We start from the raw sequence: 6,937 nt of genomic DNA on the forward strand, positions 1-6,937 counted from the left end.
CATGGCCATGGCTCGCCTTGCTGAAATTTAGCAGCGACACCACCTGCATGTCAGACGTCTGATTTGTGACTGCCTGATGCAATGGAACTCCACCTTGTATATGCTTGATAGGCTGCTCCAGCAGAAACGTGCAGTTAACGACTACCTGTACAAACTCTGCGGCAGGACAGGTTCTGGGGAGATTGTTTTTTTTACACTGCGCCAGTGGCTGCTCATGTGCAACGCAAAAAGACTTCTGCGGCCATTTGATGAGATCACCAAACTGGTCAGTCGCAGCCAGGTTACCATCAGTGACATTGTACCTTACGCCTTCTTTCTGGAGCGTGCATTGCGTTGTGTCATTTATCAAGCCTCAACGCAAGCAGACTTCTGCGGCCATTTGATGAGATCACTAAACTGGTCAGTCGCAGCCAGGGCGCCATCAGTGACATCGTACCTTACGCCTTCTTTCTGGAGCGTGCATTGCGTCGTGTCATTGATCAAGTCGTCGAGGAGCAGGAAGATGAGGAAGTCACAATGCTGGATGAATTCCCGGGGTGGTACTCCATCTGAGACAAGTCAACAGGAGTCTTAAGAGGAGTCAGAGGATGGTGCTGGGGCCGAGGAGGAGCAAGAAGAGCACGTTTCTGGGATCACGTTTCTGGGATCCCAGGGGGGAGGAGACCGAGGATGAGATTGTCCTGGATGATGAGCAGGAGCCAGGCCACTCCACCATTTCCAGTTTAGTGCAAATGGGGGCTTTCATGCTCCAGTGTTTTAAGAGGGACTGCCGTATAAAATGCATAAAGGACAAGGACCAGTACTAGGTGGCAACGTACTTAGACCCCAGGTACAAACAGAAAGTGGCAGAAATGTTACCACCATCACAGAGGGCTGACAGAATGCAGCACTTCTAGACCTTGCTTCGAGAAATGCTGCATTCTGCTTTTGAGCGCGCTGGCAGAGGAATTTCCACTCACAGAGAAACAGTTGTGGGTACCAATCCAACAGCGCATGCAAGATGTGGGCGTTTTGAAGATGTGTTGGTGACTTCGGATATGAGATCATTCTTGCAGCCAACCCATCGACAGCCGTCCTCTCTTTCCAGCCTCAGGGAATGCCTAGACCAACAGGTGTCTGACTACATCGTGTTAACGGCCGATGTGGACGATCTGAGAAGCGATGAACCCCTGGACAACTGGGTGTGCTGGCTTGACCTGTGGCCAGAGCTGGCACAATTTGCTATGGAACTGTTGGCTTGCCCCTCGTCCAGTGTCCTGTCTGAAAGAACGTTCAGCGCAGCAGGGGGGATCGTGACCGATAAGCGAACTCGCCTAGCTCACGACAGTGTGGACTACCTCACATTTCTAAAAAATAATGAGGCATGGATCTCAGAGGAATTCAACATATGTGTCGAGTTGACCACGTTTGATTGAATTTCCTCATGGCAGCCCACAAATATCCGACACCACCCAGAACAAATCATGGTCCCTGTCTTAGGTAAATACAGTGGCATAAAATGCCTTTTATGTACGTTGAATGCTTAATTTTTTGGGTCTGTACTGGCCGACAGTTACATATTTATCCTGTTACCGCCTAATGTACCTCCAGCCGCAGAATCCAAAGTTCTTTGCTGTCAGGTGAATGCCTATTGCCTAATTTTGGGGGCCTGTACTGGCCAACAGTTACATATTTATTCTGTGACTGCCTAATGTACCTCTAGCCGCAGAATCCAAAGTTCTTTGCTGTCAGGTGAACGCCTATTGGCTAATTTTTGGGTCCTGTACTGGCCGACAGTTACATTTTTATCCTGTGACCGCCTAGTGGACCTCCAGCCACAGAATCCAAAGTTCTTTGCGGTCAGGTGAACGCCTATTGGCAAATTTTTGGGTCCTGTACTGGCCGACAGTTACATTTTTATCTTGTGACCGCCTAATGTACCTCCAGCCACAGAATCCAAAGTTCTTTGCTGTCAGGTGAATGCCTATTGGCAAATTTTTTAAGCCTGTACTGGCCGGCAGTTAAATTTTTAGGCCCCCTGCTCAAGAATGTGTGCTTCCCGTTGCAGTATTGCGGACCGCATTTGCGGATCCACAATACACGGGTGCCGTTCCGTGGGCATTCTGCATCACGGATTTACTTAAATGGGTCTGAAAATCCGGAGATGCGGAATGGTGCGGAACGGAAGCATGGAACGGAACCCTACGGAAGTACTATGGAGTGCTTCCTTGGGGTTTCGTCCTGTACTTTCGTTCCGCAAAAAGATAGAACATGTCCTATCTTTTTGCGGAACGGCCGGATCGCGGACCCATTAAAGTGAATGGGTCCGCGATCCCCGCCCCATGGACTGTGTATGTGCATTGCAGCACAACCACGGGGTGCACACGTTCATGTGCAGGGGGCCTTATCCTGTGACCGCCTAATGTACCTCCAGCCACAGAATCCAAAGTTCTTTGCTGTCAGGTGAATGCCTATTGGCTAATTTTTGGGGCCTCTACTGGTTGACAGTTACATATTTATCCTGTGACTGCCTAATGTACCTCCAGCCACAGAATCCAAAGTTCTTTGCTGTCAAGTGAATGCCTATTGGCTAATTTTTGGGGCCTGTACTGGCTGACAGTTAAATTTTTTACCTCTAGCCACATAATCACACCCTTGTCTCACTCCTCTGCTTCTTATTATTGTGGCGTATAAACCCCATTCACCCTAAGGACCTTCTAATATCACATGGTCATGTGACTGTGCCCCCACCCTGTACTGTGCTCCTCACCCAGTACTGTGCCCCCTTATACCCTGCATTGTGCCCTCTTACCACACCCTGTGCAGTGCCCCTAGTCATTCCCTGTACTGTGCCCCCTTATACTCTTTTATCCCGTGATGGTTTGGCGGTGTTATCGGGTCACTGTGCAGAGGTGTTTTCTGGTCAATGTATGGCAGTGGTATCCAATATATGGATGGCCATAACGGTATCCCTTTCCCTGCCCACGCCATCCTTTTTTAGACCTGGCATGAGCGGGAAAAATATGCAGATTGTGGTGCTAAGGACCTGTGCGCCATAATCAGTGTCAGAAATACGCCTAACATAGATGTATTTCTATATAATAAATGATCACCTAATTGTATTATCATTCAGCGGGTAGGGATAATATCTTTTGTATTATATAGATTCTAGTGTATTATACTGTGCCCTGTATTTACCAGTAGAAAATGATCCTTGCTAAACACAGACCTCATCCCTGACCATCAGGACCAGTTACCTCCTCTCTCCGCCACGCTGCTCCGATTTGTACTGGTGCTTATTCTGATACTAGGGCTAAGTTCACATCCTATTTTTGCCATCCATTTAATGCATAGTAAAAATGTATGTGTTAACAGATGCATCAGACTGATGCCGTACAGTGGCGTCCGTTCACCATACAATTCCATGGTAGAAATAAAATTTAATGTATGCATTTTTTTAAATAGACTGCAAGATACAAAAACGTGGAGTGCTGCACATTTGTATACATCAAACCTATAGGAAATAAAATTTTTCTAGGCTCCAGCAGGGAGCATTTAAGAGAATTTCCCTTTAATGGCCTCTGATTAACCCTTTCATGACCAAGGGTCATTGATGCCCCAGTGTACAGGTCTAAATTTACAAATCTGACATGCGTCACTTTATGTGGTAATAGCTTTGGAACACTTTTATTTATCCAAGCCATTCTGAGATTGTTTTCTCGTGACATATTGTACTTCATGATAGCCATAAATTTGAGTCAATATATTTCACCTTTATTTATGAAAAAATCCCAAATTTACAAAAAAATTTGAAAAATTAGCAATTTTCTAAATGTCTATTTCTCTGCTTCTAAAGCAGAAAGTCATACATAATAAAATATTTATTACTTAACATTTCCCATATGTCTACTTTATGTTGGCATCATTTTGGAAATGTCATTTTATTTTTTTAGGATGTTAGAAGGCTTAGAAGCAATTCTTAAAATTTTAAAGAAAATTTCCAAAACCCACTTTTTAAGGACCAGTTCAGGTCTGAAGTCACTTTGTGGGGCTTACATAGTGGAAACCACCCATAAATGACACTATTGTCGAAACAACACCCCTCAAGTTTCTCACAACATATTTTACTAACTTTGTTAACCCTTTAGGTGTTCCACAAGAATTAAAGGAAAATGGAGATTAAATTTCTAAATTTCACTTTTTTGGCAGATTTTCCATTTTATTAATTTTTTTTCTTTAACACATTGAGGGTACAGGCAAGCAAAAACTCAATATTTATTACCCTGATTCTGCGGTTCACAGAAACACCCCACATGTGGTCAAAAAATGATGTAAGGGCGCACGGCAGGGCGCAGAATGAAAGGAACGCCGTATGGTTTTTGGAAGGCAGATTTTGCTGAACTGGTTTTAGATGCCATGTCCCATTTAAAGCCCCCCGATGCACCCATACAGTAGAAACTACCAAAAAGTGACCCTATTTTGGAAACTAGGGGATAAGGTGCCAGTTTTATTGGTACTATTTTGGGGTACATATGATTTTTAATTGCTCTATATTAAGTTTTTTGTGAGGCAAGGTAACTGAAAAATGGCTGTTTGGCACAGTTTATTTTTTTTTACAAGATTCATCTGACAGGGTAGATCATGTGCTATTTTTATAGAGCAGGTTGTTACGGACGCAATGATATCAAATATGTCTACTTTCTTTGTTTGTTTCAGTTTTACATAATAAAGCATTTTTGAAAAAGAAATTATGTTTTTGTGTGTCCCTTTTATGAACGCCATATGTTTTTTATTTTTCTGCCGATCGTCTTGTGCTGGGGCTCATTTTTTGCAGAAAAAGTTGAGGTTTTTATTGGTACCATTTTTGGGTACATAGGATTTTTTGATCATTCATTATTACACTTTATGGGGCAAGGTGACCAAAAAATTGTCTGTTTTAGAACAGTTTTGATTTATTTTACAGCATTTATCTGAGGGCTTAGGTCATGTGACAGTTTTATAGAGCAGATCGTTATGGACGTAGCAATAACTAATATGTGTACATTTTCTTATTTATTTAAGTTTTACACAATTATAGCATTTCTGAAACCAAAAAAATTATGTTTTAGTGTCTCCATAGTCTGAGAGCCATAGCTTTTTTTATTTTTTGGCCGATGAGATGACGGTTTGATTGGTACTATTTTGGGGGTCATAAGCCTTTTTGGGGGTCATAAGCACTTTTTGTGATGTAAGGTGACAAAAATGGCTTTTTTGGCACAGTTTTTTTTACGGTGTTCATCTGAGGGGTTAGGTCATGTGATATTTTTATCTAGCAGGTTATTACGGATGCGGCGATACCTAATATGTGCACTTTTTTTATTTTTTTCACTTTAACACAATAATAGCATATTTGAAATAAAAAAAATTATGTTTTAGTCTCAATGTTCTAAGAACTATAGTTTTTATACTTTTTTAGCGATTTTCTTATGTAGGGTCTCATTTTTTGCAGGATGAGGAGACGGTTTTATTTGTACCATTTTGTTTAATATACACCTTTTTGATCATGTGATATATTTATAGAGACGGTCTTTACAGACACGGTGATACCTAATATATGTAGGTGTTTTTTTCATTTTTTATAGGAAAAGGCAATTTATTTTTCTAATTTTACATTTTTATTTATTTATTTTAATTTTATAATTTTTTTTTATCAAGTCCCTTTTGGATCTTGAAGATCCAGTGGGGCTGATGGCTGTACTATACTTTGCTATGCTCTTGCATTGCAAAGTATAATACTATCAGATGCCCTGTAGGTGGCAACACTGGACGCTTTTGCAAAGCATCCGGTTGCCATAGCAACCATCGGGCACTGCCATCGCAGCATGGCAACCCCGATGGTGGAGAGAGGGAGCCCCTTCCCTCTATTAACCCCATGGATGCCGCTGCCGTGGCATCTATGGGGTTACAGCAGAGTGTCAGCATAGAGCTGACACTCTCTGCTGATGGCGGCGGCTTAGGAATGGAGCCGCCACCATCACACACAGCAGGAGGACCGCATCGGAGGCTGCTGATGTTCGTCCATCACTATTTGACACTGCTTGAAGACATTATATGCTGCACAGGAGGTATTTTGAGCTTTATCATGGTATCTGGTGCTATAAAGGACAGTAGCGTATGTCCTTGAATATGTGATTAGGCATTTCTGTGTTCCTCTTTTATTTCCTTTCTTGTATTGATGGTTCATATAGGGGCATGACCACATAAAGCTAAATTCCCAACCACGTGCTTTCGGACCATTTTTATGCAGTATCATACATGGGCTGGTGGAGTTTGTGTGCCAGGGCTGTTTTATAATTAATGTCCAGCCCTGGCATTTATGACTTATCAGATCCTTCTGTTCTCAGATGTTATTTGAATTATATTACATGTTATTTGAATTAAGATCACAGTAAGAGCTATATTACACCAACAGATTATCTGACCAATATCTGTCTAATCAGACCGATAGTTGGTGTATATAACAAATGATTTGTGTGTGGAATTGGTCAGAAAATCTGTCAGATAATCTGTAAGTGCAACTCAGCCCTAATTGTAACTTGTAAATGATGAAACCAAAAGGAAACACTGGAATAAAGAATTGCTTAAAAAGCGTGATCTCATCTTTCTATCATTATCTAATATTATAACTAGTCATAATTAGAGATGAGCAAATTTTTCAAAACTTCAATTCGCCGGCTTGTCGAATTTTTGGGAAAAAAATTGGTTTGATCCAAACTTGTTTGTGGCGAATTTGGTTAAAAAACCTGCTATTTCCTGGCTGCAGAGAGCCTTTATAATGGCGTAGAACACTATGCCTTGCAGTAACACACATAGGGAGTCTGCTTTGGTAGTGAAATAATACAGTGAGTCTGTATGACATGCAGATGACAGGCGTCGCTCTTAGAATCACTGCACACTTCACTTATTTGGGCAGTCAAGG

At 42.0% G+C, this 6,937-nt stretch overlaps 1 non-coding gene across 1 annotated transcript; it reads right to left on the minus strand.

Annotated features, from left to right (window-relative positions):
- Nucleotides 1-5,913: 5,913 nt before the first annotated feature.
- Nucleotides 5,914-5,999, minus strand: LOC122937053. Its single transcript, XR_006389475.1, has one exon. It is a non-coding gene; the product is annotated as a small nucleolar RNA SNORD71 (small nucleolar RNA).
- Between the last annotated feature and the right edge of the window lie 938 nt (nucleotides 6,000-6,937).

Source organism: Bufo gargarizans, chromosome 4, assembly GCF_014858855.1.
Source record: "Bufo gargarizans isolate SCDJY-AF-19 chromosome 4, ASM1485885v1, whole genome shotgun sequence".
NCBI classification, from domain to species: Eukaryota; Metazoa; Chordata; class Amphibia; order Anura; family Bufonidae; genus Bufo; species Bufo gargarizans.